This window comes from Anomaloglossus baeobatrachus, chromosome 5 (assembly GCF_048569485.1).
Source record: "Anomaloglossus baeobatrachus isolate aAnoBae1 chromosome 5, aAnoBae1.hap1, whole genome shotgun sequence".
Classification (NCBI taxonomy): domain Eukaryota; kingdom Metazoa; phylum Chordata; class Amphibia; order Anura; family Aromobatidae; genus Anomaloglossus; species Anomaloglossus baeobatrachus.
Window position 1 is genome coordinate 37,816,921 of NC_134357.1, and position 25,332 is coordinate 37,842,252.

The window sequence follows — 25,332 nt, forward strand, 5'->3', positions numbered from 1 at the left end:
AGGATAAGTCCTGCTGATGGGTCCCTTTAAACACCTGAAGAATAAAGTAATCAAACACACCAAGGTGGGCTCACATAGGCATGACCGCTTGGAATATTTAATACAAGCAGCAAGTATGCAGAACATTCTACAATGAACCACTTTATGACTGACAGCAGCATGAATAACATACAAAATACAGTCTAACCCCTCAGCATACAGCAGTCCCCTCGCCATAAGACACCCTCACCATACAGCAGCCCCCTCACCATAAGACACCCTCACCATAAGACACCCTCACCATACAGCAGCCCCCTCACCATAAGACACCCTCACCATACAGCAGCCACCTCACCATAAGACACCCTCGCCATACAGCAGCCCCCTCACCATAAGACACCCTCACCATAAGACACCCTCACCATACAGCAGCCACCTCACCATAAGACACCCTCACCATACAGCAGCCCCCTCACCATACAGCAGCCCCCTCACCATACAGCAGCCCCCTCACCATACAGCAGCCCCCTCACCATACAGCAGCCCCCTCACCATACAGCAGCCCCCTCACCATACAGCAGCCCCCTCACCATACAGCAGCCACCTCACCATACAGCAGCCACCTCACCATACAGCAGCCCCCTCACCATAAGACACCCTCGCCATACAGCAGCCCCCTCACCATAAGACACCCTCACCATACAACAGCCCCCTCACCATAAGACACCCTCGCCATACAGCAGCCCCCTCGCCATAAGACACCCTCGCCATACAGCAGCCCCCTCGCCATAAGACACCCTCGCCATAAGACACCCTCGCCATAAGACACCCTCGCCATAAGACACCCTCGCCATAAGACACCCTCGCCATAAGACACCCTCGCCATAAGACACCCTCGCCATAAGACACCCTCGCCATAAGACACCCTCGCCATAAGACACCCTCGCCATAAGACACCCTCGCCATAGAGCAGCCCCCTCACCATAAGACACCCTCACCATAAGGTTGAAGGGGCTGCTTTAAGGTTCCCTTTCCACACAGCCTATGTCCCATACAACCCCCTTCCCCCAACAGCCCCCCGCGACAAACCCTTCCCCTCTGGAATACAGCACCGCCCTCACCGCGAAGAAATAAAATATAATTTAATTCAAATCATTAATTTGGAAAAAAATGTAATACATTCATTAAGAGAACATGATGCAAGGAATGGGAATAGTATATAAACTGATAGGACAAGCGTCAGGTTTAGTTCTATACGGCAGCAAGTTTACTGCTAATTCTTATGTATAACCAATTCTTATTGATGTCCATCATTGCGAATGGATTGCTAAAATAAATAAGCCATTAGCCTTGCCAACATGTTTCACCAAACTGAGATTGAGGCTATAATGGGGAATTGTAGCCTCAATCCCTTGATGACGCTGGCTTGGCGAAACATGTTCCATACTAATGATTTGAATTAACAGTTGTATGTAATTTAAAGGCCTTATCTAGTGGATATCTATTTGCCTGTGGCAATTTGTTATTACAATTGACAGAAAGCATGTAAATGCCACCTGCGTGTTACTCGTGTGTAACATTGCAATATGTAGGTGAAGCTTTGCCAAAACCAAACAAAAAAACAAAAACAAACACCAATATAATATACACACACACATTGTGTATATTATACATATATACATACATACACAAACATATACATATATATATTAAACATATACACACAGTATTATATACACACATTCAGTAAATATATATATATATATTTTTATATATATATATAAAAAATATTGCTTAAAAAAGTAGAACACCAAAATACCACATCCTTATTTGTGTTCCCTTTATTTTTTTTGAGCAGTGTGTATGTAATATACCGTATATATATATACGCGCACACACACTACAGACCAAAAAATTTGCACACCTTCTCATTCAAAGAGTTCTCTTTATTTTCATGACTGAAAATTGTAGATTCACCTGTGGAATGAAATACTTAACAAAAAAGTGTGAAACAACTGAAAATATGTCTTAGGCTGTGTGCGCACGTTGCGTCGTATCCCTGCAGAAATTTCTACAAGGATTTGACAGCTCATGTGTACGTCAAATCGCTGCAGAAACACTGCGTAATGAATAGAGTTTCTGCAGAAAAAAAAAATGCCGATTTCATGCGCTCTGGATGCAGCCTCTCCCATAGACAGAGCAGGACCTGCATCCAAAGCGCACGGAATAAGTGACATGTTGCTTTTTAGAACGCAGCGATTTGGAACAAAATTTTGGCATCCAAATCGCTCCGCTCTCAAAAGCAACATGAACATGGATTATGCACAATCTTCATAGATTGTGCAGGGGACGCAGGACGCATGCATTTCCGTTGCAGTGCAATACGCAGCGTAAATGCATGAAATTCGGCAACGTGCGCATGAGCCCTTATATTCTAGGTTCTTCAAAGTAGCCACCTTTTGCTTTGATTACTGCTTTGCACACTCTTGGCATTCTCGTGATGAGCTTTAAGAGGTAGTCACAGGAAATGGTCTTAACTTCACAGGTGTGCCCTGTTAGCTTTAATAAGTGGGATTTCTTGCCTTATAAATGGGGTTGGGACCATCAGTTGTGTTGTGCAGACGTCTGGTGGATACACAGCTGATAGTCCTACTGAATAGACTGTTAGAACTTGTAATATGGCAAGAAAAAAAACAGCTAAGTAAAGAAAAACGAGTGGCCATTATTACTTTAAGAAATGAAGGTCAGTCAGTCTGAAAAACTAGGAAAACTTTGAAAGTGTCCCCAAGTTCAGTGGCAAAAACCATCAAACGCTACAAAGAAACTGGCTCACATGAGAACCGCCCCAGGAAAGGAAGACCAAGAGTCCCCTCTGCTGCGGAGGATAAGTTTATCCGAGTCACTAGCCTCAGAAATCGCAGGTTAACAGCAGCTCAGATTATAGACCAGGTCAATGCCACATAGTTCTAGCAGCAGACACATCTCTAGAACAACTGTTAAGAGGAGACTTTGTGCAGCAGGCCTTCACGGTAAATAGCTGCTAGGAAACCACTGCTAAGGACAGGCAACAAGCAGAAGAGACTTGTTTGGGCTAAAGAACACAAGGAATGGACATTAGACCAGTGGAAATCTTTGCTTTGGTCTGATGAGTCCAAATTTGAGATCTTTGGATCCAACCACCGTGTCTTTGTAGAAAAGGTGAACGAATGGACTCTACATGCATGGTTCCCACCGTGAAGCATGGAGGAGGAGGTGTGATGGTGTGGGGGTGCTTTGCTGGTGACGCTGTTGGGGATTTATTCAAAATTGAAGGCATACAGAACCAGCATGGCTACCACAGCATCTTGCAGCGGCGCGCTATTCCATCCAGTTTGCGTTTAGTTGGACCATCATTTATTTTTCAACAGGACAATGACCCCAAACACACCTCCAGGCTGTGTAAGGGCTATTTGACTAAGAAGGAGAGTGATGGGGTGCTACACCAGATGACCTGGCCTCCACACTCACCAGACCTGAACCCAATCAAGATGGTTTGGGGTGAGCTGGACCGCAGAGTGAAGGCAAAAGGGCCAACAAGTGCTAAGCATCTCTGGGAACTCCTTCAAGACTGTTGGAAAACCATTTCCGGTGACTACCTCTTGAAGCTCATCAGGAGAATGCCAAGAGTGTGCAAAGCAGTAATCAAAGCAAAAGGTGGCTACTTTGAAGAGCCTAGAATATAAGACATATTTTCAGTTGTTTCACACTTTTTTAAGTAGGTCAGTCCACGTGTTAATTCACAGTTCTTGAAAATAAAGAAAACTCTTTGAATGAGAAGGTAAGGTGTGTCCAAACTTTTGGTCTGTACTGTAATATTAAATAAATATATATATATATATATATATATATATATATATATATATATATATATATATATATATATATATTTTTGCTACATATGTAGCATTCGTTACCATAGAAAGCCTTATGTGTCTAATATATGTTTTTAAAATTGTGTTTGTTACTTATGGCAACAGTGTTCTACGCACACGGGTAAACAGAATGGCGGAGTCTAATGCGATATTCACAGCAACAGAGCAGAGGGATAAAATTCTTGTTTCTGCAAGGAAAGTCCGTAAATGATATTCATGGTGATATGTGACAGACATTGGGGGATCAATGCCCTTCATATAACACAGTTAACAGAAGCGATCTGCAAAGTGGGTCCCCAAATGTTTGACAACAGATCAGAGAAGCAGCGAGTGAAAACTTCCCGGCCCATTTGTCAGTGTTTACGGACTGATAAGAACTTCCTGGATCGACTGGTCACTACGGAGGAGAAATGGATTTAATTTGTATAACCCGAAAAACAAGGAGCAGACAAAAGAGTGGAGACACAGGGGTTCTCCTCGTCCAAAGAAGTTCAGGGTGCAAAAATCAGCCACTAAAGTGATGGCGTCTGTGTTCTGGGATAAGGAGGATGTGCTGCTAGTGGACTACCTTCAAAAGGGTTCCACCATCAATGAAAAGTATTACATTGAACTTTTGGACCAATTGAAGTCAGCTCTGAAGGCCAAAAGGTGCGGCAAGCTGTCCAAAGGAATCTTGTTCCTGCAAAACAATGCCTCCGCTCACACTGCACAAGCGACCACAGCAAAACTGGCAGAGCTGGGCTTCCAGCTGGTGACCACCCACCTTATTCACCAGATCTAGCTCCCTCCGACTATCATCTGTTTCCAAACCTGAAGAAACAACTCAAGGGTCCCAAATTTCAAACCATTCCTGATGCCATGGCTGCTACAGATGCCCGGTTTGGGGCACAACCGAAATCCCTCTTTTCGCTAGGCTTACAGAACTTGGAATACCGATTTAAGAAGTGTGTTGTCATCAGTGGAGAGTATGTGGAATAAATGTAAAGTTCATCATCGTATCTCATTTCTTTCTGGATAAAGCCAAAGACTTAGCAGCCCCTTGTATATATTTATTTTTTTGCAAACAAAAAAAAAAAAAAATAAACTGATGGTATAATAGGACACACTGACTAAACTGACAAAAATAAATTGTTCTATCACGTACAGGAGAAAAATTAAAAAATTATGAGAGAAGCTGCGGTCAAATGTTCTAACTAAGAACCCTCACAAAAAAAAAGCAAAATCAAAATACTGTTAAGGTGTACCTATCATTTTGCAAAACTATGTTTTAGGCTATGTGCGCACTAGAAAAGGGATTTTTCTCAAGAAAATTTCTTGAGAAACTTCTGGGAGTTGAAGATTACAGCATCTGCGGTAAAAAAAACCGCACCAAAACCGCAGGAAAAATGCATGCGTTTTTGCCGCAGGTTGGTCCCTGCGTTTTTTTTTATGCTGTAACTGCAATAAATAATATAGATAATAGATAGACAGATAATGGATAGAGGGAAAGATGGATAGATGAATAGATAGATAGATAAATAGATGAGAAAGACCTATATCATGTCCCACCCCCCTGCATATTCTAAGCTGGCCATCTTTAGTGACTTTCATGTGGCACTAAAGGGTTGCTAGCTTTGTATTTGGCCAAAAAATAAATAATTAAAAAAAAAAAAAATGACGTGAGGTCCCCTCATCTTTTGTAGCCAGCTAGGGTAAAGCAGACGGCTGCAGCCTGCAGACCACAGCTGGCAGCTTCACCTTGGCTGGTAATCCAAAACAGAGGGCACTCCACGCTGTTATTTTACATTAAATAAATAATTTAAAACAAAAAACGTGGGGTCCCCCCAAATTGGATCACCAGCCAAGGCAAAGCGGACAGCTGGGGTCTGATATTCTCAGACTAGGGAGGTCCATGGTTATTGGACACTCCCCAGCCTAAAAATAGCAGGCTGCAGCCGCACCAGAAGTGGCGCATCCATTAGATATGCCAATCCTGGCGCTTCGCCCAAACTCATCCCGTTGCCCTGGTGCGGTGGCAAACGGGGTAATATATGGGGTTGATGCCAGATGTGTAATGTCACCTGGCATCAGGCCCTGGGGTTAGTGATGTCACACGTCTATCAGATACCCGACATCACCAACCCAGTCAGTAATAAAAAATAGACAACAAAAAAAGTTTTATTTGAAAAAAAACACTCCCCAAAACATTCCCTCTTTCACCAATTTATTGACAAGAACAATCAAATCCAGGTCCGGCGTAATCCAATAAGGGGGTCCCTCGGCGATCCATACCATAGTCACTGTCCCAGTCAATGAAGAGCAGAATGTTCCCCATTGGCTGGGAGAGCAATGCAGTGACCTGAGCTAACATCAATAGGTCAGCCCAGGTCACTGCAGGGGATGCCGAGTGGTGCTGTCAGGAGGATAGATGAGATCATTACCTGCTGTGATGATCTCCTGCACTGCTGACGTCAGCACTGTCACTGCCTTCTATGCCTGCCGCATTCTCAGTAGTATCGCGAGAGCCCGTGACGTCACCGCTAGTGACAGTCTCAGGCTGCGGGCATAGACGGCAGTGACAGTGGTGACGTCAGGAGGCAGGAGACTGTCACCGCAGGTACTGATCTCACCTCCTGACAGCAGCGCTAGTCATCCCCGCGGCTGCACGCACTGCAGGGTGACAAGCTGCTGATACTGCGGGCAGACACTGACACTGCAGGGCAGGCAGCCGCGGGGCCGGAGAAGGACAGACTGCCCGGGCACCTGGAGGTCACACGGAAGCGCTTCTGTGCGGCGTCCAGGGAGTGTGACGTCTGTGTTTACGCTGCTCCGCTTCCTCTTCCTGGCATAATGACATCACTTCCTGCAAAACCGCAGGCAGCGATGAACATTACCGCAGGTAAATCGCGGCTATACCGCACATCATTTGCTACCTGCGGTATACCCCCGGTATTTCGCAATTACATTACAGTGAATGGAGTGAAATACCGGGGGTATACTGCAGGTACCTGCGGAATAGAAGTGACATGCTCATTTTCTCAAGAAATTTTCTCAAGAAATTCTTCACAAAGAATTTTCTTGAGAAAAAAACGCAGCATGCGCACAGCTTTTTTTTCCCCCATAGGTTTTGCTGGGAAATGTCTGCAGAAAGATCACAAGCATTTCTCAAGAAATTTCCGCAGCAAAACCGCGGGTAAAAACGCAGTGTGCACACAGGGCCTTAAAAGCGCAGTGGGATCTCTCAGCACCCGGACCCCCTATGGTCATCAACACTGAGCAGCATTTACAGTATATAAAAGTTTTACTAAGTGATAATCGGACTTTAGGTAAATCGATTATGGTCAGTGAATATTAAGCAGGCAGCAATTTCCTGTATTCCCACCAAACAAAGCGGCAAAGGGTACATCTCTCACCAAAAGGCGGTAGACACCCCCATCGGCATTGAATACCCTCTAATAAGTGACCCGCGTACTGCACATCCAATCAAAGCCCCCTGAATAAACTACCAAAGCTTTTAAAAAAAAAAACAAAAAAAAAACGTCACCACTAACTGCAAAGCTCCAACTTCCCAATGGGAAATTTAACCCACTTACAAGTCTTTCTCCATTGACAACTATGGGCGTTACGGCAGCAGGTGAGAGCAGAGCAATACGTGGCAACTTTGCATCGGCAGAGACCCCACTAACTAAATAAAATCCTCAGCTTTCAATTTACCGCGTCGTGCACTCACAAAGATTCAGAGATGTGAAAAATATCAATTAGGAGGAAAACTTCCCACCAGAGCCACCTACAGGGGGCAACAGCGAGCCATTTTTCATACTTTTCCCAGAAAGCATTACCTTAGCGGACCCCTCCCGGCTTGCTCAGTAGAGATCTGTTATGTGGAACTATTCTGCCCTAAGGCAACAGGATAACAGTAAGTAAGCGGTGTTCGTTGTAGAGACTAAACGGTTTCCACATTCGCACCTATAGAAACAGCACAAAGGCTCCTCGCTCCGGCCGCGCTGGCTAAACAGAGGAGATGATCTCATTGTAAAACTCATATTTGCTGATCACACCATTTGGCGACACGTCGTTTAACTCTTCATATACCAAAGGACACAAAAATGCAAAGCAGCTTCTATCCAGCGAGGGATGGGGGCGGTGGGGGCGCAGGGCCACATCGGGGCATCCATGGAAACTAATGCAAATTTTCACAGCCCCTCCGAGCAGAATAATGCACCTTGTACATACAAGTGGCTTTCCGGGCTCAACAATGGAGTATATACACAATATAGCGCAATAACTGCAACATGGAGAATATCAGTGACTAGTAACAACCCTGAACCCTGTGGTCTGGAGTGTTGGATAATATAGAACTGGCATTAGTGGCACTGGTGGTCCGCACCTGTGAATACAGGGTCCGGCAGCACGGGCTCTGTGCGGCAGCCGTAAGATCAGGGTTATGTCATTGTATTGTCGACAGCTTTACCAGGCTGCCCAGTTATCAATGTAGGGTCAGCGCGACATTGGCAGAAGCAGAAAAACTCAGACATTGACCCCAGCTATTGAGAAATCCACAACTGAAAATCCCCCTGCAATACTGACTGTGGATCCATCATAAGATTTCTCAGAACAAACTTTCAAACGAACTCAAAGATTGTGCACTACTTTGCTATAGGTGATCCATTCACACAACAGGTCATTCTGTGGGGGTCCAACACCCCCCAATGATCAACTATTAGCTACAGCAGATTCTGGATGCACAGTGTGCTTTTTGCAGGATAAGGCTATTTTCACGTGTTTTTTTCCTTCAGTCGCAATCCGCCGTTTTGGAAAACAGCGGAATCTGTTAATGGATTCCGCTGCTTCTCATAGACTTGTATGGACGACTGATGGACCTGCGTTGCTTCCGCTGGCCGACGCTGCGTTGCATCCGCCGGGCGGAAGCAACGCAGCATGTAACATTTTTTGAGCGGCGGAATCCTTTATATTTTCACTGCGCATGCTCATTTTTTTTTCCACAGAAACTTTGTTTTGTCTCTCGGTGGCCGAACAATCAGCTGATCGCCCGGCGGCCGGCTTTTGAGAGCGCTCAGCTGATCGCCCGGCGGCCGGCTTTTGAGAGCGATCAGCTGATCGCCCGGCGGCCGGCTTTTGAGAGCGATCAGCTGATCGCCCGGCGGCCGGCTTTTGAGAGCGATCAGCTGATCGCCCGGCGGCCGGCTTTTGAGAGCGATCAGCTCATCGCCCGGCGGCCGGCTTTTGAGAGCGATCAGCTGATCGCCCGGCGGCCGGCTTTTGAGAGCGATCAGCTGATCGCCCGGCGGCCGGCTTTTGAGAGCGCCTAGCTGATCGCCCGGCTTTTGAGAGCGCTCAACTGATCGCCCGGCGGCCGGCTTTTGAGAGCGCTCGCTAAGTGCCCGGCTGCTCAGCTGATCGTTCACAATAGTCTGCCGCCGGTAAAGGTAAAACTAAAAAAAAAAAGAAAAACAAGTTCCGTTAAGTTCCGTTGTTTTGCACGATCTGTTGCATCCGTTGTACCACTATATGCAACGCATCCGTCACACAACGCAATGCAACAGATGTCGTTCAACCCAAGTGTGAAGCTAGCCTAAGTTGATGTGTTCTTTGATACTATTTTGGGATGTGTGATTTGTTTTCGACTTTTATACCAATTTGTAAAAAGCAGTTCTCATTATAAAATTATATATATATATATATATATATATTATATATATATATATATATTTACAAAAAAGTAGCTATTTTGTAGGGGTTTTTGGGGTTTTTTAAGATTTTCACTGTATAGATTAGGCAACATTCACACATCAGATTTTCTCATCCCTTTTTATCTGCACACTGATCCATAAGCCTGTGTGCCCACAATCAGGATTAGTAACATTTTCGATGCAAAGTGTTTTCACTGCGTCCAAAAAGCTGGATAGTACAGTGCAAGCATAGTGGGTGGGTTTTCTAAAAATTCCAACTGTTCTTTTCAAGGCTATGTGCACACGGTGCGTTTTATAACATTTTTTTGTGTTTTAGTGCAGTTGTCACAAAATGCCAGCAAAGTCGATGAGAATCATTAAGCTTTATGGACGTTGCCTTTTTTTTTTTTTTTTTTGCAGATTCGGTGCAGAAATAAATCTGAAGCATGTCAATTCTTTCAGCATTTTTGCAGTATTTTTCCACTCCAGAATGGATAGAAAACGCATGGAAAAAAACAAGGCAAAATGCAGGGCTTTTTTTCTGCCAAGAGATGCAGATTTGGTGCAGAAATTTCTGCAACCAAATACTCGATGTGCGCACATAGCTGCTGTGTAGACTGACTTGCTGCGGGTTTCCCATCCACAACCTGTCAATTCTTCCTGTGGAGAGGCTTGAGTCCCCTCCAGAGCACCGACTAATCCTGATCGTGTGCACGTATCCTAAGAGTTTCAGTGCATCATTCACCCCTCCTTTTTTTCTATCTTTTTTTTTTTTTTGGGAAGGGTTGGGGATGCATGCATGTCATTGTTTTGTCAAACTTTGCACATGTCCCATTTTTAAAGACACCCACCCATGAAGTTTTGTGTTTTGTTTTGTTTTTTTTGCTTTAAAGGGAACCATCCAGCAGGATTTTCATATATAAAGTAAAGCCGGTGCTATATTGGTGCTAGTATGCTGACTGTAAGCATAGCTTTTATTCAGAGATTGGATGTTTTATTTCAGAAATATGTGCAAGTTAAGTTCCAGAAATGCACTGCTATTGGATTGACAGGTGCAACAGGAAGGGAATATGTGGGTAGAGTCTTGCTATCTTTTCCCGCCCCTGACTGATTGGCTGCGCCGGAATTAATGTCTACGACGGCGACAGAGGGAGGAAGGCCAGGCAGCCACACGGGGCGGGAATAAACAGCAAGACCCGACCCACATATTTCCTTCCTGTTGCACCTGTCAATCAAATACCAGTGCATTGCTGGAACTTTACTTGCACATATTTCTGAAAAAAAAAAAAATCCTCTCTCTGAACAAAAGCTCTGCTTACATTCAGCATCCTAGCACCAGTATAGCACTGGCTTGACTTTATATATGGAAAATCTGCCGGTTGGTTCCCTTTAAACAAATGTGTGCATAGCTCCATGTACAATAGCACGTTTTAATATACTCACCTGCTATTGCTTTCGTCGGGATCCAGCGTCCGCTCTACTCCTCTTCTCTGTGACGTCACCACTTTGCAGACTGTCACTGCACTCTGCGAGACCCAGAAGAGGCTTTCACAATGTAAGTCTATGGAGCGTCACACCGAGGCTCCAGAGACTTACTTGGTAAAAGAGACTTCCATCTCACACACAGAGTGCAGCAATATCACTGCGAACAGCAGAATGGTGCCAGATCAGAGAGAAGGTGTTGGAGAGTATATCTTCACACTAACACTACAGTACTTTTACATAGATATAGTTAAAAAAAAAAAAAGAAGAAAAGAAAAAAAAGTATCAATGGAAAAAAAAAAAAAAAAGTTAAAATGGATGTATGAATGGGTTTTTTAACTTATTATTTTTGTGCCCATTTTGGCCTATATTTCCAGATGGTCCTATGGCTGTGGTTCACCAGAGGGCCCATAGTCCTTACAGATGGACTCAGTCTACTATGACCACCATCTGCCCTATAGACAACCCCTTTAATCATTAGTTATTACCCACAGAGTTCTTCTTTACTGAATCCATTGATTACGCTGCACATGCCGATAATTCCTATTCTGCAAATAGCTGAGCTGTGACCCACACGATTAGAGGATGCACGTGCAGAGTAAGATCACACATGGCTCCTGTGCACGCTCACGTGACGCCGCATTGTGATTCCAGTACGGATATCAGGAACATGTACCATTACTGCCGGTGACTCACGCTGGAAATTCTCCGCTCGCTCGCTGTAATGCTGCTTTGCATGAACAACAAGAAGCATAAAAAAAAATATACACTACACAATTAAAGGAGCAGCATGCGACTGCACAACGAGCGGCCATAACAACAGCTGCCATGCTGTATGACGCACCAACATACAACATACGCCTGCACCGAGAATACTAGTCGCACAAAATTGTGTCTTGTGCTCCCGCGACCTAAGGACTAGCGTACCACACTTGAGGGTCACCCCGAACTGGTGCATAAGAGCCTCTGATAAAGGGTCCACTGGTTTTAAAGCAAACAATTATAGAGAATGCAGCGCTACTGCTTTTGTCGTAGCTACAAAAAAAAAAAAAAAATTGACAAACTCCGAAATACCAAATTGGGATCCATCAGTTGCTCTTTGGTTTTGCCTTGCCACAACCTCGTGAGCAAATAAGCTGCATTCATTCATACACCCGTGTGTGGACAGACCGGCCGCAGATCTGGTTCATCCATAAGGTCCGCTTCATACACATGTAGGAGGCTGGCAAGTTCAGAGCCATACCAACACACCAGCGTATCTCCGAGGAAAGCCCATCGAATCATGACCCTTCGATAAAACATACTTGTCAAATCCAGCCATTGACAACATAATCTCATCTATGGCGGAAAAACCTCTTTAAGGAGCACTTGGCTCAACGTGTACCTCTAGTCTACACCAGTTTGAAGACTTCATCACAGACACGATTTGATTTATTTATTTTTTTTACTATAAAATAGAAAGATGTTAATATTAGTGATGAACGAGCACCACTATGCTCAGGTGCTCATAAATCAATGGAAAAAATTGTCCAAAAAAATACTCGACTTCCCCATTGACTAAGTACATGTCTGAACGACCAACTACACATTACGGGTATCAAGCATGGTTACGAGTACTGAGCACCCGAGCATGGTAGTGCCCGCTCATCACTAGTTACCAGTACTGAGAACCCGAGCATGGTAGTGCCCGCTCATCACTAGTTACCAGTACTGAGAACCCGAGCATGGTAGTGCTCACTCATCACTAGTTACGAGTACCGAGCACCCGAGCATGGTAGTGCCCGCTCATCACTAGTTACAAGTACAGAGCACCCGAGCATGGTAGTGCTCACTCATCACTAGTTACAAGTACAGAGCACCCGAGCATGGTAGTGTCCGCTCATCACTAGTTACCAGTACTGAGAACCCGAGCATGGTAGTGCGCACTCATCACTAGTTACCAGTACTGAGAACCCGAGCATGGTAGTGCGCACTCATCACTAGTTACGAGTACTGAGCACCCGAGCATGGTAGTGCCCGCTCATCACTAGTTACAAGTACAGAGCACCCGAGCATGGTAGTGCTCACTCATCACTAGTTACAAGTACAGAGCACCCGAGCATGGTAGTGTCCGCTCATCACTAGTTACAAGTACAGAGCACCCGAGCATGGTAGTGTCCGCTCATCACTAGTTACAAGTACAGAGCACCCGAGCATGGTAGTGTCCGCTCATCACTAGTTACAAGTACAGAGCACCCGAGCATGGTAGTGCCCAATCATCACTAGTTACAAGTACAGAGCACCCGAGCATGGAAGTGTCCGCTCATCACTAGTTACAAGTACAGAGCACCCGAGCATGGTAGTGCCCGCTCATCACTAGTTACAAGTACAGAGCACCCGAGCATGGTAGTGCCCGCTCATCACTAGTTACAAGTACTGAGCACCCGAGCATGGTTGTGCCCGCTCATCACTAGTTACAAGTACAGAGCACCCGAGCATGGTAGTGCCCGCTCATCACTAGTTACGAGTACTGAGCACCCGAGCATGGTAATGCCCGCTCATCACTAGTTACGAGTACTGAGCACTCGAGCATGGTAGTGCCCGCTCATCACTAGTTACAAGTACTGAGCACCCGAGCATGGTAGTGCCCGCTCATCACTAGTTACAAGTACTGAGCACCCGAGCATGGTAGTGCCCGCTCATCACTAGGTAATATGTCTTGCTTTTTTGTTGAATTATTTTCACAGTACATGGAGGGGTCGACACCAAGACTTGTTTAGCGTAAATGATTAATTTTAATGTTGAGGTGTCGTCTGCAGACCATACAACTCACTAGGCCTCTTTTACTAGCACTGCCTAAAAGAAAACCTGTTTGTTTCCCATAGCAACCAATCACAGAGCTGCTCCCATTCTACCAGAGCTGGTTAAGAAATGAAAGCTGGGCTCTGATTGGTAACTATGGGCAAGAAAGTCAGTTTTTCTATTAGACGGTATTGAGCCATCAGCCCCAGTGTGTGACATTAAACGGCAGCTCCCGATATATCATCAGTCAATAACAGTCTCCATGTAGCCTGAGGTCACATTCGGATGAAGATTATGGACGTGTCCTGGGTTGGTGCGCTGTTCTGTGTGGCTAGGTGATTTTGAGCAGTACATCACCATAAAACCATACAACACCTCGCTGCTGAAGTCACTTAACTGCTGCAGACAATCACTGGCAGCAGCAGTCTAATGCATATTTTTCACAGAAAAAAACGTCAAGTGGGGGGGCGACAACATAATAACGAGCTTCAAATATTCTTCCCATAATCTTCCTATTACTTTCAATGGGAAAACCTGCTCAGGCCATGTGCAAAAAACACTGAGGTTTTTTTTTTCCTGCAAATGTCCGCACCAACACACGCATTAATTACCTGATTATTGCACTTTGCTGTGTTTTCTGCCAAATTTAATGCTTTTTTTGGTACAGATTTGATACTTTTTTAAATGACATTTTCTTCCGAAAACACTGGGATTCTGAAAATAAAAACTGCAATTTTTTTGCATGCATTTTTTACCAGCTCTTCAGACAATCTTAGGCCCTGTGTGCACACTGCGTTGTTTGCTGCGGTTTTTGCTACAGAAAAGGTGCGGTTTTTGTTCATAACCTTCCTGCAGTCCTTCCCCAGCAAAATCTATGGGAAATCCAAAATGCTGTGCACACTGCACTTTTTCCCCCCTACAGGTTTTGCCGCAGAATTTCTGCAGCAAAAAGAAGTAGCATGTCCCTTCTTTATGCAGGTACCTGCGTTTTTTGCCATAAATAATGGTTAAAAACCGCAGGGACCAACCCGTGGAAAAACTGCACCAAAACCACAACAGACCGCGGCAAAACAGCATGCAAATTTGGGTGCGTTTTTGGTGTGTTTTTTGCCGCAGGTGCAGAATTCTGCCAGAGGGCGCAGATTTTTAAGAAACACAAATTTCCCAGTGCGCACAGACTCTTATAGGGAAAACCAAAAAAAAAAAACACTGCTCAATTGTGTTAGGCTATGTGCCCACGCTGCGGAAAATACGCGGATTTTGCCGCAGATTTCTCGCGGAAAAGCCGCAGATTTTCCAGAAATCTGCAGCACAGCTACTCCCCAGCCATTTCTAATGCATTTGGGAAACGCTGTGCCCACGCTGCGGATTTTTCCGCAGCGGAAATCATGCGGATTTTCGTGCGGAAAACTCTGCAGCATGTCAATTATTGTTGCGGATTTTCGTGCGGATTTTGCCTAACTGAATAAAAAAAAACAAAACGCAAAATCCGCACCTATGAAAAGGTGCGGATTCTGGGGGAAAGCTGCGGATTTTGATGCAGAAAAATCCACAGATTCAGAGTCCCGTGGGCACATAGCCTTAAGCACTCAATGGGCGCAAGTTTTCATGAAGCAACATCCACTTTGCTATAACTGATAATAAAGGCAGCGGATTATAAGCAGACGCAAAAAAAAAAGCAGCAGAAAAAAAAAGTAGCATGTTAACGCATAAGGCCACAAGAAAAAAAAAAAAATGCTCCAAATTTGACTTCTAAATCACATGACGCAAAGATGATGTTCCATGTATAAAAAATGCCATTTTTTTATCCAGTGTTTTTTTGGACAAACTCCACGTCAACAACCTCCATGTGAACATATCCTCAGCCTAATCACTTGGACGCCAGATACCTGGGGGTCTGGTCAAGTCCAAATAGGGTCCGGGGCTGGTTATAGTCACGTGGCCTCCACAGTCAGCTGGGGTCACAGAGGTCAGATCCCATTGCAATGTGATCGCATTGCAATGGGCATGGCCATATTTGTACACCTACGTGGTCGGCCATATTGGTACACCTGCAATGCCAAGCTCATTGCTGGGCGTCATAAGAGGTAATACTACAATACATTGCAATATTACTAATACAGCAACATAGTACTATTAAAGTATAACTCAGAGTGCGAGGAGATAAAACAGAAAAGCAAGAGGGGCCCAGGTAAACCCGGAGCCGGCCCTCATAAGACCAATCATTGTCCCAAGATTCAGTACCCCCGAAATTCCTCTACAAGCTACACATCACATTTTATTACACCACCTTCATCTCTCGCCCTCCAAGTTGTAAATGAATCTGGACCGACGTGCTGCACAAGTCACTGCCCGCTGTGCCATGTGCCACTGTATGATGGCAAAACCAAATTCTCCTGCGCCAACGCTGCTCTGGAGCTCAGTTTTTGGGGGGGGGGTTTTGCACAAGTTGTCTGCAACCAACAGTTAGGTTATGTGCCCACGGGACTCTGCATCCGCAGATTTTTCTGCAGCTAAATCCACAACATTCCCCCGGAAACGGCACCTTTGCATAGGTGCAGATTTGATGCTGATTTGACGCTGATTTCGTTGCGGATTTGCTTTTTTTTTTTACATTCACTTGAATGGGCAAAATCCGCAGGTAAATCCGCAGGAATAATTGACATGCTGCTGATTTTTCCGCAGGGAAATCCGCATTATTTCCGCTGCGGAAAAAAACGCAGCGTGGGCACAGCAGTTCCCAAATGCCATAGAAATGGCTGGGGAGTAGCTGTGCTGCAGATTGTTGAAAAAGCTGCGGAATTTCCGCGAAAAATCCGCGGCAAATTCTGCGCATTTTCCGCAGCGTGGGCACATAGCCTTACAAAACTACAATTCCCCGCATGCCTCGCAAGGCTGCAGATGACAATGCACACTGGGACTTTTAGTTTCACAACAGGTTGCAACCACCATATTTTATGTAGCCACAAACCTCAGTATTACAAAATTATAACTCCCAGCACATGTGGTCAGCCATCCTTCCAGTTGTGAAACTACAACATGCCCTTCAGCACCCATCACCCGTTTTGAGATTGATACTCGCATTTTGTCCAGCAAGTCACTACAACTCCCAGCATGCCTTCCAGGGATACAGACTGATATTTTGCAGCTAGTACAATACACAAGCTATTGTGCCCAACATTACCTGCTAACTACTGTCAAACTGCAACCCCCAGCGCGTCCGGCCAGTCGCTGCGAAACTACAACCCCCAGCGTGTCCTGCCAGACGCTGCGAAACTACAACCCCCAGCGTGTCCTGCCAGACGCTGCGAAACTACAACCCCCAGCGTGTCCTGCCAGTCGCTGCGAAACTACAACCCCCAGCGTGTCCGGCCAGTCGCTGCGAAACTACAACCCCCAGCGTGTCCTGCCAGTCGCTGAAAAACTACAACCCCCAGCGTGTCCTGCCAGTCGCTGAAAAACTACAACCCCCAGCGTGTCCTGCCAGTCGCTGAAAAACTACAACCCCCAGCGTGTCCTGCCAGACGCTGCGAAACTACAACCCCCAGCGCGTCCTGCCAGTCGCTGAAAAACTACAACCCCCAGCGCGTCCTGCCAGTCGCTGAAAAACTACAACCCCCAGCACGTCCTGCCAGTCGCTGCGAAACTACAACCCCCAGCGCGTCCTGCCAGTCGCTGAAAAACTACAACCCCAGCGCGTCCTGCCAGCCGCTGAAAAACTACAACCCCCAGCGCGTCCTGCCAGCCGCTGCGAAACTACAACCCCCAGCGCGTCCTGCCAGCCGCTGAAAAACTACAACCCCCAGCGCGTCCTGCTAGCCGCTGCGAAACTTCAACCCCCAGCGTGTCCTGCCAGTCGCTGCGAAACTTCAACCCCCAGCGTGTCCTGCCAGTCGCTGCGAAACTACAACCCCCAGCGTGTCCTGCCAGTCGCTGCGAAACTTCAACCCCCAGGGTGTCCTGCCAGTCGCTGCGAAACTACAACCCCCAGCGTGTCCTGCCAGTCGCTGCGAAACTTCAACCCCCAGGGTGTTCTGCCAGTCGCTGCGAAACTTCAACCCCCAGCGTGTCCTGCCAGTCGCTGCGAAACTTCAACCCCCAGGGTGTCCTGCCAGACGCTGCGAAACTACAACCCCCAGCGTGTCCTGCCAGACACTGCGAAACTACAACCCCCAGCGCGTCCTGCCAGTCCCTGAGAAACTACAACCCCCAGCATGCTTTGCAGGGCTGCAGATGACACTGAAGTCTTGCAGTGTTTAATAAGGAAGAGTAACAGGTTGCAGCCTAAGACTACAACTCCCAGCAAGTTCTGCCAGGTTGCTCTCTCACTGATTGTTATGGCATTACCAGTCCCAGCATGGCCTGTCAGATCCCCATCACCTGTTGTGAGACAGGTCCTAGACACTCGCCCATGTTTGAGGCACTAAAGCGCCCAGCATGGCCTCCCACTAGCTGCAAAACTACAAGTCCCAGCATGCTTTACAAGGCTGCAGATGGGAGGGCATGCTGGGAGCTGTAGTTTCACAGAAGAATGCAGCCACAACTTGTAGCACCGAGTGTCTGCAGCTCCCTCCGCCCCGGCGGCTGCCTCTCCTCTGCAAACAGCACAAGTACAAGAAGGGAAGCACTTAGCATCTTCCGCCGCCAGCCGCACCCCAACAAAACACACATGCCAGTGTGAACACCCACCTGCCCGCCGTCCGGTAACTCCCAGGCTCCCGCACTCGAGTAAACAGCACATTCGCCGCCGCCGCTCCGGTATCATCACCCACTCCCGGCTGCTCTACCTCTCCACCTCCGCCTTCCGCTCCCAGCTCCGGCGCCACGCCCCACGCCCGGCTTCTGTCAAAAGCCCCGCCCACTGCATACCGAGCGGCGCCGTCATGTCCCGCCTACTTACTCCTAACCACGCCCGTTCCCACGCAAAGCTCCGCCCCTCTACCCGCCAGTTAGAAAGAATTGGCGCCATGCTCCGCCCCTAATCTGACACCACGCCTCTTTTCTGATTGTGGCTTGTCCCTCGCTCACACGTGTTCCTCCTCTCCCGTTATTGTCGGTCCTCGGTAACGACTCCTGGCGCAGAAGGGGGACCGCAAGTGACAGAGCACAGGGCATCATGTCAGCTATATTTTTTATTGTTATTTTCTGTGGCTGGAGCTGGGTGAGACTTTTGCATTTATTTTATTTATTTTTTTCCCCATTTTTTTATCCCCTTTAGGTCTTTTTAGAATTTTTCAAAACTTTTTTCCCCTTAGGTCACTTTATCAGAGATTGGGATATTTTTTTCAGACCCAACCACAACTTGTACTTCTCAACAACTTTGTCTTTGACTTGTTTGAAGATCGCCTTGGTCTTCATGGCGTCGTTTGAAGATCGCCTTGGTCTTCATGGCGTCGTTTGAAGATCGCCTTGGTCTTCATGGCGTCGTTTGAAGATCGCCTTGGTCTTCATGGCGTCGTTTGAAGATCGCCTTGGTCTTCATGGCGTCGTTTGAAGATCGCCTTGGTCTTCATGGCTTCGTTTGAAGATCGCCTTGGTCTTCATGGCGTCGTTTGAAGATCGCCTTGGTCTTCATGGCGTCGTTTGAAGATCGCCTTGGTCTTCATGGCGTCGTTTGAAGATCGCCTTGGTCTTCATGGCGTCGTTTGAAGATCGCCTTGGTCTTCATGGCGTCGTTTGAAGATCGCCTTGGTCTTCCTGGCGTCGTTTGAAGATCGCCTTGGTCTTCATGGCGTCGTTTGAAGATCGCCTTGGTCTTCATGGCGTCGTTTGAAGATCGCCTTGGTCTTCATGGCGTCGTTTGAAGATCGCCTTGGTCTTCATGGCGTCGTTTGAAGATCGCCTTGGTCTTCATGGCGTCGTTTGAAGATCTCCTTGGTCTTCATGGCGTCGTTTGAAGATCTCCTTGGTCTTCATGGCGTCGTTTGAAGATCTCCTTGGTCTTCATGGCGTCGTTTGAAGATCTCCTTGGTCTTCATGGCGTCGTTTGAAGATCTCCTTGGTCTTCATGGCGTCGTTTGAAGATCTCCTTGGTCTTCATGGCGTCGTTTGAAGATCTCCTTGGTCTTCATGGCGTCGTTTGAAGATCTCCTTGGTCTTCATGGCGTTGTTTGAAGATCTCCTTGGTCTTCATGGCGTTGTTTGAAGATCTCCTTGGTCTTCATGGCGTTGTTTGAAGATCTCCTTGGTCTTCATGGCGTTGTTTGAAGATCTCCTTGGTCTTCATGGCGTTGTTTGAAGATCTCCTTGGTCTTCATGGCGTTGTTTGAAGATCTCCTTGGCCTTCATGGCGTTGTTTGAAGATCTCCTTGGCCTTCATGGCGTTGTTTGAAGATCGCCTTGGTCTTCATGGCGTTGTTTGAAGATCGCCTTGGTCTTCATGGCGTTGTTTGAAGATCGCCTTGGTCTTCATGGCGTTGTTTGAAGATCAGAAAAAGGGAGCCAGCACAAATTCTAAACTGTACTTATTAATAAATGGAGATTTTTGGCAAAATATTGCAATATTTTGAGCTACCCCGCCACTCCACGGCAAATCTCAAGGGGCAGTCCTACACTAATATTTTATTTATCTGAAGGGTGCCATGCGGCCTCACACATTAAAAGCAGGACTATTTAAAACAGCACCTACCTGATGCTTTGCAATCCCGTACCTGTGACTGAGATCACAGCTGTGGGCGGGACAGGCCCAGGCAAGTGCTGCTTGAATTAAATAGCCTGTGGCCAGGGCTGATGGCTGTGTGTGAACAGTCACCACTTGCCAAAAATCAGACAGCTAAGTTTTGCTAAAAATCTCCATTTATCAATACAGTATAGAAATTGTGCTGGCTCCTTCTTTTTGAATTTTTTTCTTGGCAGGTGGTTAGCCTCCACCAGGCCGTGCACCCTATTTTGGTTGTTCTATCTGTATACTGGTTTAGCCATTGGTGACTGTTCACACACAGCCACCGGTCCTGTCCACAGGCTATTTAATCTTAGCAGCACTTGCCTGTAGTGATGTGTCGGTCGCGAACGATCCGACACAAAGATCCGGCTCCTTGCTGTGAACGACAGGAGCCGGATCCCCAGTGTGAGCCGCTGAAATATCTAATCGGCTCTTTTCGCCGTCAAAACCCCGCCCACCCGCGGCTACGCTCCGCCCACTCAGCAATCTAATTGGCCATTTTTAAGTGGGCGGGGCTTTAGCGGTGTTTCTATAATCTTAAATATGTGTTCACCTGGGATGAACACATATTTAATAAGGAGCCGAGAACGATCTGAAAGATCCGGCTCTTTTTGGTGAACGGAGCCATGGGAACCGGATCACTAAAAAGAGCGGGACTGCCCATCACTACTTGCCTGGGCCTGTCCCGCCCACAGCTGTGACTCAGTCACAGGTACAGGAATGAAAAGCACCAGGTAAGTGCTGCCTCAAGCAGTTCTGCATTAAAGGTGTGAGGCCATATGGCACCCCAAATAAAATATAATATTTAGTGTAGGACTGCTCCATGGGATCTGCCGTGACGTTGGCGGGGTGGCTCAAAATATTGCAATGTTTTGCTAAAAATCTCCATTTATCAATACAGTATAGAAATTGTGCTGGCTCCTTCTTTTTGAGTTGTTTGAAGATCGCCTTGGTCTTCATGGCGTTGTGTTGAAGATCTCCTTGGTCTTCATGGCGTTGTGTTGAAGATCTCCTTGGTCTTCATGACGTTGTTTGAAGATCTCCTTGGTCTTCATGGCGTTGTTGGAAGATATCCTTGGTCTTCATGGCGTTGTTGGAAGATATCCTTGGTCTTCATGGCGTTGTTGGAAGATATCCTTAAGGGGGCTTTACACGCTACGACATCGCTAATGCGAACTCGTTGGGGTCACGGAATTCGTGACACACATCCGGCCGCATTAGCGATGCCGTTGCGTGTGACACCGATGAGCGATTTTGCTTCGTTGCAAAAACGTGCAAAATCGCTCATCGGTGACATGGGGGTCCAGTCTCAAAAATGGTTACTGCAGCAGTAACGAGGTTGTTCCTCGTTCCTGCGGCAGCACACATCGCTCCGTGTGACACCGCAGGAACGAGGAAGCTCTCCTTACCTGCCTCCCAGCCGCTATGCGGAAGGAGGTGGGCGGGATGTTACGTCCCGCTTATCTCCGCCCATCTGCTTCTATTGGGCGGCGGTTCAGTGATGCAGCTGTGACGCTGAACGAACCGCCCCCGTAGAAAGGAGGCGGTTCGCCGGTCACAGCGACGTCGCCGGGCAGGTAAGTATGTGTGACGGGTCTGGGCGATGTTGTGCGGCACGGGCAGCGATTTGCCCGTGTCGCACAACAGATGGGGGCGGGTACCCACGCTAGCGATATCGGTACCGATATCGCAGCGTGTAAAGTGGCCTTTAGTCTTCATGGCGTTGTTTGAAGATATCCTTGGTCTTCATGGCGTTGTTGGAAGATCTCCTTGGTCTTCATGGCGTTGTTTGAAGATCTCCTTGGTCTTCATGGCGTTGTTTGAAGATATCCTTGGTCTTCATAGCGTTGTTTGGAGATCTCCTTGGTCTTCATGGCGTTGTTTGAAGATCTCCTTGGTCTTCATGGCGTTGTTTGGAGATCTCCTTGTCTTCATGGCGTTGTTTGGAGATGTCCTCGGTCTTCATGGTGTTCTTTGGTTAATTGTGCCTCTTAGTTAATGGTGTTGCAGCCTCTGTGGCCTTTCAGTACAGGTGTGTTTATACTGTGTTTATACTAACCTACCTGGGAAACTTAGGCTATGTGCCCACGGGACTCTATCCACGAATTTTGCCATGGAAAACCTGCGGATTTATCTGGATTTTCTAGATAAATCCGCAGGTTTTAGCAAGTACAGACACTCCCTATATTATCCTATAGGACATGGGGAGTGTCTGTGTCCATGCTGCGGTATGTGCGGCTGCGGAATATGCTGCGGATGTCCTGCAGCCGCACATAACTGCATGTCAATTATTCCTGCGGAAATACCTGCGGAAATCCCGGCCCTCCACTATGGAGATAGAGGCCGGGAATTCCGCAGGTAAGTCACATGAATGTCCGCAGGTTTTCTGCAGATATTTATCTGGAATCCCACAGCAATGGATAGCTGCGGATTCCGGGGAGCTGCTGCAGGAAACCTGCGGACACACCTGCGGATATATCCGAGGGTACAAAGTCCCGTGGGCACATAGCCTTAGATTGCACACAGGTGGACTTCCCATCACCAAGCATGTGATTTGTGAAGGTAATTTCTTACACTGCAAATTTTTAGAGGCTTCATATCAAAAGGGTGAATACATATATGTGACGCCCTGGCCTATCAGGTCGTCATAGGGTATTGTGCAATATGCCCTACCGCACAGTATCCACCCTCCTTGGTTAACGGATCCCAGTCCTCAGGTATTGTTGACTGCTAGTCCAATAAAAATCCTAGGAACACTTCCCACTTTAACCTACCAGACACACCATTGGGGGGCCTGAAGGGAATAGGGCCGCCCACATGGGGGGTTGGTGAGGAGAAAGTGAGGACAGTGACAGTTGAGTTGAGACAGTGGAGAGTGAAGGAGGTGAAGTGACTCTCTGCGAGGGAGAGGTCACGGAGGAGGCTCCTGAGTACTACTGTAGCTGGCAGACGTTGATCTGGGCTTGGTAGGAGCTGGAACCCCGGTCACAGGGGACAGTGTCAAGGGGCACGGACTGCCAGGGAGGGCAGCCGGCGGCCTTAAGCTATCACCAGGCAGGGGCCATGGCACGACGGGGTACGTGGACCCCAGGCCGAAAAGTAGCTTCACGCGTTCCGGTAATTCACCCGACGGGGGTGAAGACTTCAAGTGTCATCCCCAACCCGCTCCAAAATCGGGGTACTAGCGCACCGATGGGATAGGACTTTCCCACTACAGTCCAAAGAAATCTTACGCGTGAACCCTGAGAGCAAGCTCACTCCGTTAGCCATACAGGTGAGCGAGATCCGGAGAGTTTCATACCAACAGGTCCAAGTAAGACTAAAGTGCCAGGAATAAAGCCACAGACCAACAATAACACCGAGGGCACGGAACCAGGCGTACTCCCCGCGGACTACGGTGGTGCTCGGAACTTAGGTTTACAAGCTGTCGGTGTGGTTATTCTAGGACTGAGTGAGTACATTGGAAACCCCCTCTGCACCTATCCCCCAACAGCACCCAAACTCCACCATCCAACACCAACGGACCCCGGGACACAAACCCCCTACCCACAGAGGGGTTAAACATCAGGCTGCCACACAATCGTCACCGGGCTCCCCAACGTCATCGGTGGTCCCTCACATTACCACGCACCGTGGGTGGCGTCACGAACTTTCCAAAATCTCCCTGTACATATCTCCCCCTCCTTTTAATCGAGTGGCCGTGTGACCCCCGGGTCCGGAGACCTTTCGAGCCACCGGGGATCCGGATCCGAGCGGCGGCAGCGGCCCGGCTGCTCGCCCGGGGGCGGTACATATACACATGGCAATTTTTATTTTATTCCATAAATTTAATTTTTGCCTTTATTTTTCTTAGTTCTATTTCCCAACTTAAATGATTTAGTGCTGATGCATCACGTCCAAATTACATTGCAAAAATATTTAAACACAGATTGTAACAAAATAGCCTAGAGGGGTGAATACTTTTGCAAGGCAGTGTAAGTGACTTGCGAACCTTTTGCTGTCCTCAGGCTCATTTGGAGTACAGATGATGGCAGTGACAGGGTCCTGTTAAAATACATGGGGCATTTTTTTGTAAAATGTAACCACTAAATGTACTGTGATCTACCTGCAGAAGAAAGTACGGTAATCCTTTCTTGCTCCATCACTGTGTCATGTTATTCCGACAGTAATCATGTAGTGCACATGCATTATGCAAATGGTTGCCCAATTTACGTGTTGGTTTGGCTAATCAACCAATCAGCGCAGAGTGGGTCCGGTCAGCTGGCCAATCAGAGCCCTCAGAGCTCTCTTTGAATCCGGCAGGTGCCATCGCCTGTGCCAGTTATTAGTTCAGGCGTCTTGGTTCTCTGCTGTTGGATATTGAGTTATCTGCTCTTGAATGGACTTATCTGACCCCATTTCTGGACATCTCACATGTTTACCAGTGCCGTCCTCTGCCTGCCATTCTGGGATTTGTGCTACTGATGGACAGTGACCTTCTCTCGCTCATTACTTGCTTTCTGCCCAACTTCTGGATATGATCGAGGGTCAATGTATTTTTGTTTGTTCATAAAGAAGGTCTGGCCAATTGTTAAGAGAAGGCCCGACCCGGGGTAATTACATTAACCCACTGGACAGTTAGGGAGATATAATGTCCCTGCACATGCTTAATGGTCCACCTATCGGTGGTGGTTCTGTGGACCTTGACCACTGCTGGCGTTGTGCAGTGCACACCTAATTTTGTCCGCAACTTGTTCATGCAGTGCAGGGATGGCCCGCCAGGAAAAGAAGTGGTGGTGGGGAACCATGTACGGTGGGACAGCTACCGCCATAAGTTTTTGAAAAGTGTCCGACTTCATCAGACGGATTG

The 25,332-nt window shown here is 47.2% G+C and overlaps 1 protein-coding gene across 1 annotated transcript in view; it reads right to left on the minus strand.

Moving 5' to 3' along the window:
- TTC31 (tetratricopeptide repeat domain 31) overlaps positions 1 to 18,619 on the minus strand; it is a 146,489-nt gene extending 127,870 nt beyond the window's left edge. The window contains exon 1 of the mRNA XM_075352239.1: positions 18,512 to 18,619. The gene's annotated coding sequence lies outside the window, so the exon portion shown is untranslated. The remainder of the gene's footprint in view (positions 1 to 18,511) is intronic.
- Positions 18,620 to 25,332: the final 6,713 nt, after the last annotated feature.